The sequence below is a fragment of the Balaenoptera acutorostrata genome, chromosome 4 (assembly GCF_949987535.1).
Source record: "Balaenoptera acutorostrata chromosome 4, mBalAcu1.1, whole genome shotgun sequence".
Lineage (NCBI taxonomy): Eukaryota > Metazoa > Chordata > Mammalia > Artiodactyla > Balaenopteridae > Balaenoptera > Balaenoptera acutorostrata.
The window spans coordinates 80207247-80221804 of NC_080067.1; the positions used below are offsets into that span (position 1 = coordinate 80207247).

The 14558-nt window shown below is 37.8% G+C and overlaps 1 protein-coding gene across 3 annotated transcripts in view; it reads left to right on the plus strand.

The window, feature by feature from the left end:
* The window catches only part of ZNF148 (zinc finger protein 148), a 133587-nt gene that overhangs the window by 13534 nt on the left and 105495 nt on the right, over positions 1 to 14558 (plus strand). Inside the window, exon 1 of one of the 3 annotated variants that reach the window (XM_057545335.1) lies at positions 2072 to 2238. The exons of the other annotated variants lie outside the window; for them this stretch is intronic. The gene's annotated coding sequence lies outside the window, so the exon portion shown is untranslated. Of the gene's footprint in view, positions 1 to 2071; positions 2239 to 14558 lie in introns of those variants that run through there. 3 annotated transcript variants of the gene reach the window in all.

The following is a 14558-nucleotide window of genomic DNA, read 5'->3' on the forward strand; positions in this document are numbered from 1 at the left end:
GTCTCTGCTATGGAACTTTTGCTTGTCCAGTTACATAGTAGCATTGATTTTTGTCAGACTTTGTCTTCTGGCAACTTTTCCCTTGTACTATGAAAGACTTGACTCTCAAGTGCTCACCTAACTGCTTTTAGAGATTCTCCACTAGTGCCTCGTTGTGGTTCTAGCAACTGGCATTTTAAACCATTAAGGGAAAAATACTGTATGCTTCAAATCCTTAGTATTTGCATTATATTCTTCACATGATAAATGAACTCTTTCAACCTCTGAGCAAAGAATACTTTCTGACCCTCCCTGTTCAGATCAGGGTTTTTGATATTCTTTCACGTTTCCGAGAGAGAGCTTATTTAGTGGCAGTGAGAAAAATACGACAAAGCACAAAATATATAGTATTGGTTTTCCGTCCTATTGCAGCTTTGCTTCAGAATTAGTTCCAAAATCTAGCCCTGGGTCATTCATCTTTTTTTTTTTTTTTTCTCTTCCTTTATTTCTACATTTAGTCAATCACCAAATTTAATAATGAAGGACCTATGGAGACCACCCAGAGCTTTGAAGGCCTGAGACAGCCCAGGGATGTTGCTTTATTCAATGCACAACTTTGCTGTAATCTGCCAATAGTCTAGAATTGTTTCTAGGACCTGCCTTAGACGTAGCTAGGCCTGGGCGAGTGGGGGATATTCTGAATATTTGAGTGGATTGTGTGGGTTAGACTCATGATGGATATCTTAAGGAAGGTGTGAGGAATGATTATTGTAGAAGTGGAGACAGTATGTTTTAAAATGATACGTTAATTTAACATAGATAAATGACTACACAAGACGGGATGGATGCTTGAAAATCTTGGTTGGTGTGAAGTTTTCCTTGTAAATTTGAGAGGAGCCAATATATAAGGGATTAGAATGAAATACACACTTGATGTTTTGCAGGGTCCCCTATATACTTGTCAACACATACATATACACCTGCATGTGTAGATACATATAATGGTAGAGATAATGTGTTAATCTGATTAGGTTCTGTAATTAGAGTCTTTGGGGAAATGTATGGTAGTCTTGTTAAGAGTGATTCAAATGAATTGGTAGAGAATATTTGGAAAGATCATTAAGTTATTGGGGTATGTTTAGGAAATAGATTTTTCAGTGACTTTGGTGGCCTCTCTGGAATAGGTTCACAAAATTTGAGGGCAATTTGGAGCAAATGTGTGTGTTAAGTTGGAGAGTGTTAGCTTTGAGGGAATGCAGGAACAAACAAAAAATACAGTATTTGAGAAAGTTATTTATGAATTGATTTGGTAGATGCTGATAAAATGATAGAAGTTACTTGTGGAGAGGTTTTGTATAAAGTGGGAGGTGTAATGGAAGGGATTTACGAGAAATCTTGTTACTATTAGAAAAGTAAATTTCAAAAGGGTAAAATTGGAAAGACGGTTTAGGGAAGATTATTCTTTTGGGAAAATGTGTCTCATAGGTTGAAAACAGGAAGGCAAGAGAAAACTAAAATGAGTAAACTAAGGTGTAGAAAAGTAAGAGGAAGAGGAAGGATTAAAGAAGAGGTTACTGAAAAGAGATTTCTTATTGTAAGGAGTGTTGTGTTGGATACTACTTTTGATAGTGGTTCGGTAAGGAACGGGACTTAAATATCCCACGGTACGTAGGGAGGAATTTTACCAAGGATAATTAAGTGTAATAGTTTTATTTCTTGAGAAACCCGGCAAGTAGGGAGCCCTCCGGTTGGGAGCCCAGGCCCTCCCGGGCGGGATTTTGCCGGCGCTCGGCTCGGCGGCGGGCGGAGCTGCGCGGGTGGTGGGCCCAGAGCCGCCGCAGCTGCCCGCGAACGCGGCCGAGCAGAGCCGAGCCGGGCGGGGCCGGTCCGGTGGGCCGCGGGCCGCGGGGATCCGTGCACCCACGGGCCCTCGGGGGGCGCTCCAGCAAGTGAGCAGGCCCCGCGTGGCGCGATGGGGTCCGGGAGGAGGGGCTTCCCTGAGCGCCGGAGCAAGCCTCCGCACGCGGCTCGCACGGCTTCCTTTTGTTGTGTGTACGTGTGTGAGTGTGCGCGCGCGTGCGTGAGTGCGCCTGTGTGCAGGGAGGCGGCGGAGGAGCGCTGAGAAGCTGGGGTTTTTCCTGCCGGGGTGGCTGGCGCGCCCGGTCCACGGCGGGCGGTGGGGCCTTCCAGACACCCGTCTTCCGGGTCGGGGCCCGCGGCGCGGTCGGGGCCCCTTCCCCCAGCGAGATGGCAAACTTTGTGAGTGGCTTCTCGGCGCCTAACAAGTGTCTGCCTGACAGCAGGAGCCGACGAACGTTAATTGACACCCTCCTTTCCGTCCTAACCCTGTTTTTTTCAAATCTTATATTGGACTGTATTGTGTTTACAGTTTTATGGTGTGCGAAAAGGTCAGACGGGTAACTTAGGTCTACTAGACAGTTTTTTTACTTGGTATCAAGAGCAGAAAATGTACGCTTGTATCCGTATATTGGCGCTACTAAAACCTGCGTGTTTAGTGGTAAGAACAGCCCTAAGGCCTTTCCAGAATTAGTCTGTAAGGGCAAACTTTGGCTCTCCAGACTTTGTGAAGCACTGATTACAGTGCCAGGAAAGAGCTACTTGTGTAGCAGACTAAAAACTAGATAGTTAGGAAATGCAAAAGTTAAAGCCCTTCCCAAGAGCTTGAATTAAAAACAGCTTTTTTTGTTATACATAATTATGATTTGTGTAGTTTGCATATAGAGTTTTACACAATTGGGCATGGCGTGATTAAAAACAGCGTTTCTTATTAATTTTATGAAGGGCAGTTGGTAAAGGCACCACACAGTTTTGAAATTTCAAGTATGTTAAATGTTGCTATAAATAAAATCCTATTCAGATTTTTAGATTTAAGAAATCTAAAAATACGTTTGCAGTTGTCCTTTGGGTGCAGAAGGAAGTCCTGGGTTTCTCAGTGCTTGTTTCTGGGCAGATTTTCAGTATTGTCAGCGTGAAATGGGTGTAGAACCTTAACCTGAGTGAATAATTTGCTTGAGATTACCAGTCTGTTTGCAGCTGGGAATAGACTCTGGGTCTCTTATTCCCAGTCTGGTGACCTATCCAAGAATAGACTAAGGAAACTGGGTATTTGTCTGTTTGGTGGAAAATATGGCTGAGTTGATTTTATAGTGAGTGTTAAAAGAGTCAGAAAGTGAATGTGTGAACGTTGTAGCATTTAGATGTATGTAGTTTCTCCACACTGAATGTCTTCGGCCTTTCTTTAAATACATAAAGGACTTGAGGATATTCCTCAGTGTTACTTTTCATGGCATTTTGTAGCACATTTACATTTGATTAAAACAGATAGATGCTTATTGTATTTAACTGTGGGGGGATGTGTTTTTCATGTGGGTATTTTCAGTGTTTGAAGAATACACTGAAATACAAGTTAGTGGGTAACTTGAGAATGTTTAGCCTCCTCACAAAAGCTAGGGAGAAGAGGAATTATGTTAATTTCATTAATTTCTGATTAAAAAACCTTTGGCCCTCTTTATTGAAGATGGTTACAGAGGTACAGATGGAATACCTGTGAATTTTCTCCTCTGCTTTATATACTGCTGTTTTCATTATTATCACGACTTTAGCTACAATTTGTTTTGTTCATTCCTAGCCTTTCTTATGCCTTTCCTCCTATGTCACAAAAACATTTTCTCTTCTTTGTCCTTCCCATCTCCAAAGAACCCTGGAAATTTTTTTTTTTTAATTATTTATTTATTTATTTATTTATTTATGGCTGTGTTGGGTCTTAATTTCTGTGCGAGGGCTTTCTCTAGTTGTGGCAAGTGGGGGCCACTCTTCATCGCGGTGCGTGGGCCTCTCACTATCGCAGGCTCTCCTGTTGCGGAGCACAGGCTGCAGACGCGCAGGCTCAGTAATTGTGGCTCACAGGCCCAGCCGCTCCGCGGCATGTGGGATCTTCCCAGACCAGGGCTCGAACCCGTGTCCCCTGCATTGGCAGGCAGATTCTCAACCACTGTGCCACCAGGGAAGCCCCCAGAACCCTGGAAATTTTTAATCTAATACAGTGATTCTCCACGAGAGGTGGTTTTGGCAATGTCTGGAGACGTATTTGGTTGTCACGCTGGGGGGATTCTATTGGTATCTAGTGTGTAGATGCTAAACATCCTACAATGCGCATGGTAACCCCCACAACAAAGAATCATCCAGTGCAAAGAGTCAGTAGTGTTGATGTTGAGAAGCCCCAATTTGATTGTTGAGAATAATATTCTACCTATGAAAGTTATTTGTAATGTAATTGGCATCTCTATATCACATAGGTTATAAATCTTTTCTCAGAGTTGTCGTTAGAATGATCATGGGTAAAAGGTCATGAAGTATGTTTTAGAGCATCAGTACATAGGATTTTGGAGCTGGAAGATTAACAAGTATAAGTCTTTCCTGGCGGTCCAGTGGTTAGAACTCCGTGCTTTCACTGCCAGGGGAGGGGGTTCGATCCCTGGTTGGGGAACTAGGATCCCGCAAGCGGTGTGGTGTGGCCAAAAACAAAAACAGCAACAACAACGAAACACAAGTATAACTCTTTAAGTATGTAGATAAGGAAACAGAGTTTCAGAGAGATTGTGACTTACCCCGAGGTCCTACAGATAACGTGGAGTTCAGGTTTCGTTATTTCTATTATAATTTAATTTTAATTTACTTATTTAATTAAAATTAATTTTAATTATTACTGAGGGAAATGGTATTTTATCATTTTTGCTTGATAAATTTAAATAAGCTAAAATTTTAAAAATTGCATCATGGGAATCTCAGTATCCACTAAATTATTGTTACTTTTTTCAGATTCACACATTGTTGAATTCTTCAGCATGGTTTTGTAACCGTTATAACCTTTTCAGCATCTGCTTTTTTAAAAAAAAGTTTGAAAAATTAAAAAAGACCACATACAATTTAAAAACAAAACAATTGGAAGTTAATTATGATACCGTAGGCAACATGCAAATGCAAACCCAACTGGAATTGTTAAAATGTCTTAGGGTGTCTTGAACTTAGACATGTGTTCTGTTTTGTGAGGATCACTATAATGGTCAGTTATTGTGCTGATTGTAAATCTATTCTAGCAGGATCCTTTCGGTTAATTTTAGAAAAAGATATTGGAACTTTCAGGTGAAATGTAATTGGATGAAATATAAATTGGGTATTTAGATTTAAATTGGGTATTTCAAATTAAGTGCTGTATTGTCAGAAAGAAGTATCAGTGGAGTTCTTTTTAAGTTTAAATTTTTTTCTGTGGTGCTGCTTTTTAAAAATGAGAAAAACAAGTAGGACAAAAGACTATGAGCAAAGATTTCTTCAAAAATTGTTTTATATAAGAAATTTATTTTATAGAAAAAATTTAAAATGCATATTAGCAAAAAGAAGAGTAAAATCACTAACTGGAAGAAGCTGCTGTTAATATTTTAATATACAGCATCTTATATTTTTGTTAACCTTTTAATATGAAAAATTTAAAAAGATGAAAAATACAATAGTATTATGAACCTCTATATACCAGTGACCTAGCCTCAACAGTTAGCAATTAACAGACAGTCTTGTTTCATCTGCATCTCTGCCCTCTATTTCCCATCTCACATAATTAAAAAAAAAAACTTTATTTTGAAATAATTATAGACTCAAAGGAAGTTGCAAAAATAGTAGAGTCCTGTGTATACTTTACCCAGCTTCCCCCCAATGGTGACATCTTGTAAAGCTCGAATAAGACATCAAAATTAGGAAATTGACATTAGTACACTACTGTTATCTGAATTGCCAAACTTAATCAGTTCTCACCATTTTTTAATCCTAATTCATTTGTGTGTTTATAGTTCTGTGTGATTTTCTCCTATATATAAATTCATGTAACTACCACAACAGCGAAGATACAGAACTATTCCATCACCGCAAAGAAAATCCCTCTTGCTACCGTTTATATTTGCACCCTACCCCAAAATCCCTCCCTGTCCCCTGGTGACATATTTTCCATCTCTATAGTTTTGTCTTTTCAAGAATGGTTTATAATGGTATATTAATACATACTTTGTTTAACCATTCAGCTGTTGAAGGACTTTTGGTATATTCAGTATTTTGCTATTAATAATAAAGTGGTTATGAACATTCATGTTCAGGATTTTATGTATAGTTCTCTGAGATAAATGCCCAAGAGTGAGCTTCCTGGGTTGAATGGGAGGCCATGTTTAGTTTTATAAGAAACTTCCAAACTGTTTTTCAGTGTGGTGTATCATATTACATTCCCATCAGCAATGTAAGAGATTTTCTGCATCCTTGCCAGCATTTGTTATTATTGCTATTTATTTTAGCCGTTTTGATAGGTGTATAGTGATATCTTACTGTAGTTTTAATTTGTATTCTCTAATGGCTAATGATATTAAACGTCTTTTTGTGTACTTATTTGTTGTCTGTACATGTCTTTTGCTCATTTTTTAATCAGAATGTTTTTTTTTTAACTTTTGAGATTTGAGAGTTCTTCATATATTTTAAATACAAGACCTTTGTCAGATACATGGTTTGCAGACATTTTCTCTCAGCCTGTAGCTATGATAAGCTACATCTTCTTAAGAAGGTCTTTCACAGGGCACATTTTTAAAACATATTTTATTGAAGTATAGTTGATTTAAGTGTTGTGTTATGTTGTGTTAATTTCCGCTGTATAGCAGAGTGACTCAATTATACATACATATATATATATATACATACACACACATATACTTTCTCATATTCTTTTCCATTATGGTTTGTCACAGGTTATTGAATATAGTTCCCTGTGCTAGACAGTAGGACCTTGTTGTTTATCCATCCTATATATACTGGTTTGCATCTGCTAATCACAAACTCCCAGTCCATCCCTTCCCCACTTTTCACTCCCCCTTGGCAACCACAAGTCTGTTTTTTATGTCTGTGGGTCTGTTTCTGTTTAGTAGATATGTTCATTTGTGTTGTATTCAGTATTTTAGATTCCACATATAAGTGATATGATCTTTCTCTTTTTGACTTACTTCACTTAGTATGATAATCTCTGGGTCCATCCATGTTGCTGTAAATGGCATTATTTCATTCTTTTTTATGGCTGAGTAGTATTCCATTGTGTATATATACCACATCTTCTTTATCCATTCATCTATCGATGGACATTTAGGTTGCTTCCATGTCTTGGCTATTGTAAATAGTGCTGCTATGAACATAGGGGTGCATGTAATCTTTTCAAATTATAGTTTTTTAATTTATTTATTTTAATTATTTATTTTTGGCTGCATTGGGTCTTTGTTGCTGTGTGTGGGCTTTCTCTAGTTGCAGTGAGCAGGGGCTACTCTTCGTTGTGGTGTGCAGGCTTCTCATTGCGGTGCTTCTCTTGTTTCAGAGCATGGGCTCTAGGCGTCTGGGCTTCAGGAGTTGTGGCTCGCGGGCTCTGGAGCGTAGGCTCAGTAGTTGTGGCACACAGGCTTAGTTGCTCTGCGGCATGTGGGATCTTCCCGGACCAGGGCTCGAACCCATGTCCCCTGCATTGGCAGGTGGATTCTTAACCACTGCACCACCAGGGAAGCCCCAGATTATAGTTCTGTCTGGGTATATGCCCAGGAGTGGGATTGCTGGATCATATGGCAACTATTTTTAATTTTTTGAGGAAACTTCATACTGTTTTCTATAATGGCTGCACCAATTTACATTCCCACCAACAGTGTAAGAGGGTTCCCTTTTCTCCACACCCTCTCCAGCATTTATTATTTGTAGAGTTTTTAATGATGGCCATTCTGACTAGCGTAAGGTGGTACCTCATTGTAGTTTTGATTTGCTTTTCTCTAATCATTAGTGATGATGAGCATCTTTTCATAGGGCACATATTTTTTATTTTGATGAAGTTTGGCTTATTTTCTTTTATGGAACATGCGTTTGGTGCCAAGCCCAAGAACCCTTTTCTTTAGGTCTTGAAGGGTCTCTTCTTTTTTATTCTAAAAACTCTATAGTTTTATGTTTACATTCATCATCCATTTTGAAATAATTTTGTATGTGGTTGTGAGGTTTAGGTCTAGACTCTTTTCTTGGCATATGGATGTCCAATTGTTCCAGCACTGTTTGTTGAAAAGGCTATCTTTCCTCCATTGAATTATTTTTGCCCCTTTGTCAATTAAGCATTCATTTCATAGACTAGTTCATTTATTCTATAACCAGTTCATGGTTATAGAATTATTTAGATTATTGGTTTCATTTTGGTTTAGTTTTAGTAATGTGATTATGATAAATTGGTCCATTTCTTCTAAATGTCCAATTTAAAAGTGTAAAATTTTTTGTAGTATTCCCTTATTATCTTTTTAAGTGCTGTACGATCTTAGTGATATCCCTATTTCAATCTTGATATTGGTGATTTGTGTCTTCTCTCTTTTTATTTTTATTTGTCATGTTAGAGGCTTTTAAAATTTTTGCTTCATTGATTTTCTCTATTTTCCTATTTTTAATTTCATTGATTTCTGCTCTTCATTGTTTCTGTTCTACTGCTTGCTTTGGGTTTATATTTTGCTTTTTTTTTTTCTTAAAGTTTCTTGTGGTAAGTAATTAGGTTATTGATTTGAGATCTTTCCTCTTTTCTTTTTTTTAAAGATTTTTGTTTATTTTCTTTGTTTTTTTTGGGCTGCATCGGGTCTTAGTTGTGGCACACGGGGTCTTTGTTGAGGTGTGTGGGATCTTTCATTGCGGCGCGGGTTCTCTCAAGTTGTGGCGTGTGGGTTTTCTCTCTCTAGTTGTGGTGCATGGGCTCCAGGGCATGTGCACCCTGTAGTTGTGACGTACAGGCTCCAGGGTGCGTGGGCTCTGTAGTTTGTGGCACACGGGCTCAGTAGTTGTGGTGAGCAGGTTTTAGTTGCCCTGTGGCATATGGGCAACTTAGTTCCCCAACCAGAGATCGAACCCACGTCCCCTGAATTGGAAGGCAGATTCTTTACCACTGGACCACCAGGGAAGTCCCTCCTCTTTTCTAATGTAAGCATTTAGTGCTATAAATTTCCTTCTAACTACTGGTTTAGCTGCATCCCACATATTTTGACAGGCTGTGTTTTTATTTTCATTCATTTTTATGTATATATTTAAATTTTTTCTTCGAGATTTCCTCTTTGACCCATGGACTTTTAAAAAGTGTTCTTTATTGTTTTGTGTTCAGAAGTTTTCCTGTTGTCTTTGTTACTGATTTCTAGTTTGAGTCCATTATTGTCAGATAATGTACCTCTTGTATTATTTCAGTTGTTTTAGATTTGTTGAGGCTTGTTTTATGGCCCAGGATATGATCTGTCTTCATGAATGTTCCATGGGTGCTTGAAAAGAAATATGTATTCTGCTGTCGTTGGGTGGAGTATTCTATGTATATCAAGCTGACCTTATTGGTTGGTTGTGTTATTAATATAGCTTCTCTGCTGGAAAAAAAAGAGTTTTCATAGCTTTTCCATTCTTTTACTTTCAATGTATGTTACTGAGTTTCTTGTTAGCAGCATATAGTGGGGCATTTCAAAAATCTACTCCGCCAGTCTTTCTTGATTCGTCTGTTTAGACCATCTGCATTTAAGGTAATTATCGATAAATATTAGCACTTAAATTGCCATTTTATTATTTGTTTTTTGTTTTATTTTCTCTGGTTTTCATTTTTTTGTTTCTCTTCTCTTGCCTTCCTGCAGATTACTAGAACATTTTTTAGGATTCTTTCATAATTTGTAAAAGATTTATTTATAATGTTTTTGAGTGTGTCTTGGTATAGTTTTCATAGTGGTTGTTGTAGTTGTTACCTAATGTATCTATGACTTATGACAGTCTCCTGGTATCAGTGTTTTACTACTTCAACTGAAGTGTGAAAACTTTACTTCTCTTTTACCTTTTTACTTACTTGACTTTTAAATATAATTGTTTTAAGTATCAGTAGTAGTATAATTTTTGTTTCTGTCAGTAAGTATGATCTAGAAAACTAATGATGGAAAAGATATCCTGTTGTGTATACTTGTATTTCTATTCTTTTTCTTTCTTTTTTTAAAAATTTGTTTATGTTTAAAATTATTTATTTATTTATTTTTGGCTGCATTGAGCTTCATTGCTGCGCGCAGGCTTTCTCTAGTTGCAGCGAGCGGGGCTACTCTTTTTTGCAGTGGCGGGCTTCTCTCTGTGCTGCGGAGCACAGGCTCTAGGCACACGGGCTCAGTAGTTGTGGTGCATGGGCTTAGTTGCTCTGTGGCATGTGGGATCTTCCTGGACCAGGGCTTGAACCTGTGTCCCCTGCATTAGCGTGCAGACTCTCAACCACTGCACCACTAGGGAAGCCCCTCTATTCTTTTTCTTGTTTGGAAAATTTTCTTCAGCCAGTCTTTATGGGTAGGGTTGCTAGTGACATGGTCTTTTAGTTTTTCTTCTTTTGAGAATGCTTTAAAAAATTTCTCCTTTGTTCCTTTCTGTGGTCTGAATGAATTCTCCTAAAATGTAAATGTTGAAATCCTAATACCCAATATGATGGTATTGGGAGTTGCGTCCTTTGGGAGGTTGTTAGGTAATGGGGGAGAGCCCTCATGAATGGGATTAGTGCTGTCACAAAAGAGGGAGCTCTTTTGCCCCTTTTCTGCCATGTAAGAATACAGACAGAAGTCTGCAGTTTGGAAGAGGCCCTTCACCTGACCATGTTGGCATCCTGATCTTGGACTTCCAGCCCCCAGAACTGTGAGAAGTAAATTTCTATTGTTTATAAGCCATCCATTTTGTGGTGTTTTGTTATGGCAGCCTGAATAGATTAAGACATTCCTGAAGAGTAGTTTCAACTGGGTATAGAATTCTTGGTTGGCAGTTCTTTTTTTATTTTTCTAGCATTCAAAAAATATTCTGCCACTTTTTTTGGCCTCTTTGATTGAGATGAGAAATCTGGTGTCATTTCAGTTCTTCCGTTATAGGTAATATGTTATTTTTGTCTGGCTGCCTTCAAAGTTTTTTCTTTGTTTTTAATTTTTGAACATTTAATTATGATGTGTCCTGGTGTAAATTTCTTTGGGTTTATCCTGTTTTGGGTTTGCTCACTTTTTTGGATCTGTAAGTTTGTATTTGTCACATATGAGAAGGTTTTTGCCATCTTTTCTTTAAATACTGTTTCAGCCCCTCTCTGTTTCTCCTGTTTCTGGGACTCCAGTGATAAGAATGTTGGATCTTTTGTTATTGGCCCACAGGTTGCTAAGACTCTATTAGTTTTCTTTTTTCAGTCTTTTTTCTATCTGTTTTTCAGATTGGGTTAATTCTGTTTTTCTGTCTCAAATTCAGTGATTCTCTTCCCTGTTATCTCCATGGTTGTATTGAGCCTATCTAGCAAGTTTTAAAGTTTCACGTTATAGTACTTTTTAGTTCTGTAATTTTTAGTTCTGTAATTTTCTTTTGCTTCTTTTTTATAACTTCTGTTTCTTTGCTGAGATTTTCCATTCTTTTCACGTGTTTCAGGAGAACTTATAATTAATTGCTGAGACATTTTATTATGGTGCTTTAAAATCCTTTTCAAATAATTCCAACATCTGACTCATCTCTGTATTGGCCTTGGTTGATTATCCTTTCTCACTCATGTTGGGATTTTCTTGTGTCATTTTCTGTGTTATATATTATGTTAGGAGGCTCTGGTCCCTATTTACAGTTTTTATTTTAGCATGCGGTCACCCTGTTTAGGTTTAGTGTACAGGTCTTGGCCCACTTTTATGACTTTGGTTCTAATGGCAGTTTAATTTTCAGAGCCTTTGTGGTTGGCTTGGTTTATCTGATGCTGTTGGGGCTCCCACTGGTCCTTGCTGATGCTGCCTGAGAGAATAGAAGACATTACCTCCTATCAGGCTTTTGGGTGTCTCTAGATGGGAGAGGATTGTGGTGGGATCCTCCTCCTGGTACCCACCTCAAACCCCCAATTCTTCCCTGTCCCCATGTCTCTGGGTGAGAGGGAGAGTCTTGGCGCAAACTGAGATGCTTGAACTGGCTGGGTCCCTGAGTTCTGCCCACTTGCCTCAGTATTTCTAGGTGGAAAACAGGAGTTTCAGGTCATGTGGGGATGGAAGAGTTGCTTCCCCTTTCTGGTCTTTGTTGTTGACTGGGCTTCCAGTTGATATCCCTTGCTTGATATTGTAGAGGGACTCCTGTTTAGTTTGGGGGAGGAGTGTGGCTGTCTGGTCTACCTTCTGTTGCTGAATTGGTGGTCAGGAAATGCCAGTCTGGGTTGCCTTCTTCTGTTGGGTCTGGGGACATAAAACACTCTGCTGCTTTTCTGTTTCTGTAGTCTTGGAGTCCCAAACTGGTTAGCTGCCTGCTTACCAGTTTTCATAGTTTTCTTTCACTTGTCTCTGGTGTTATTCCCCTGGTTTAACATGGTGTTTAGTGAGGAGGGGCAGGGAAAAAGAGAGCTATGCCATTTTACCTAGACTGGAAGTTCAGATTCCTTAATTTTTGTGAACCTGCATCATCTCCACCCAGCGAGTTATTTCAGCTTTGAAAATAATGGTTTATGGCCATGTGCTTTGTGAACTTCTAAGCACAATGTTGCTTCAATTATAAACCACAGTACTGGACCCCTAGGAGGGTTTTGGAAGGTCAGTCATAACCAGTTCAAGAGGGTGCCAGGGAATAGATGCATGCAATTTACTAGGCATCTATCACATAAACTGAATTTTGTAGTATAGTTAATTAAAATGAAATTGTGAATTCTGTTATTTTCTTCAAAGATGTGTTTATTTTATGGATTATTTGTATTTAAGGTATTTAATAATTCCAGTAATATATAATAGTATTTTAATATTAGTAAATATTTTTCAAAACAAATTTGGAAAATCTTGTATTATGCAGCCAGTTTAATCTGTTTCTAATTCATAGGTTGAAAAGGAAAGATAAAATGTCCTGCTTTTTACATTCCCTAGTTTTCTAATTGAGAGTAAATTGGACCCAAATAAGAAAATGTCTATTCTACATTAGTAGAAGCTAGTGCTTCTAAATGATGAGTTAACTTGTTAAATCAACTACTACTGTTTATTTGGCTGCCCCGTGCGGCATGCAGGATCTTAGTTCCCTGACCAGGGATCGAACTGTGCCCCCCTGCAGTGGAAGCACAGAGTCTTAACCACTGGACTGCCAGGGAAGTCCCAACTACTACTATTTTTAAAAAATCTCACATATTACATGAATTGTTCAAACTAATATAGTTACTGCAGTTACAGAGAAATCACTGGGCTAATTTGCAGCCACTTCTTGAGGTACTCTCAGATTGACTCTGATGGCAAATCTTAGATTTCTAATCAGATTAAAAATCATTTCTTTTATGTGTGGACACACCTCTACATTGTGTCTAGTGCCTTATGTAATTCTGCGCATGTGTTTTAGAGGAGATAAGAGTGACTGACTCTAGTATTGAATAAGGTAAAATTGTCAGAAAATGAGCTTTTTAATGGACCATTTACATGTTTTTAAATGAGAGTATTTAATTATATTTCATATTAGAAGTAATAATTCCAGTTCCCTCTTGTTATTTTTGGTTTTTAATAATATTTTAACATGTTTTTATGCATGAAGAATTGACACTTAAAAATAAAATTTAAATAGTTAAACTTTAATTTTCAAACGGGTATTCCTATAATCTTTTCTAGGGTTTCCTTAGTTATTATTACAGTAGGATAATTTTTGTGTTATGAAAATCAGATGAATTTAATTTTTTGTTTATTTACATGGTAACTATTACTGTAGATAGCATTTTAATTTCAAAGTTTATGTTCATTGATCTTATCCTTACTTCAAAGATGTTTATTTATTTTTGACTCTCAGAATATTGTTAAGAGTAACATTAAATATATCAATATTTTAACTTGGGAATGACCTTTCCTGTTGTGCTATGTTAAAGTAGACATTTATTTGGAGGCAGAGGATCTGGTTGAAGTCTTTGCCATGACAGGTGTTGTGTAACCATGGGTACTTAACCTCTTGAACCTCAATTTCATCATCTATAGAATGGAGGCAAACAATAATACCTGCCTAGGTAATTGTGTGTGTAGGGGGTGTCCCATGAAATATGACACTTGAAAGCACTTTTTAAACTGTGAAGTACTTTAATCAGAGCATGCTTGTAACGTTTTTGAGGCGATCATTTGAAAATTGACCTGAGTGATCTTGATCATCATAGTGCAAAATATTTTATGATTATTTACAAAATTGGTATGTATTCAAGTAAAAATTCATGTAAAAATAAAGCAGCTTTTCCTTGAGTTTAGTGGTTTACTATTCTTAAAAACTAATTTCTATTGGTGAATTTGGGGAAGGATTACATAGTTGCTTGATAGTTTATTATCCCCTCTGTGATAAGGTTAGCTTTTGGAAGGTGTCTTTCCTCAACAGGTGACTTGGATTTCAAGGTTAGGTTTGTCTCTTTAGTGGTTTATAGTCTAAGGATTTTCTAAAAATGCTTATACTGTTGTGTTTTCTAATGTGGGTAGAGAGTTGTTTTCTTATTTGACAAATGTTTACTGGTTAGGTGATTTGAAAAGGTCAAGGGCAGGTGAACG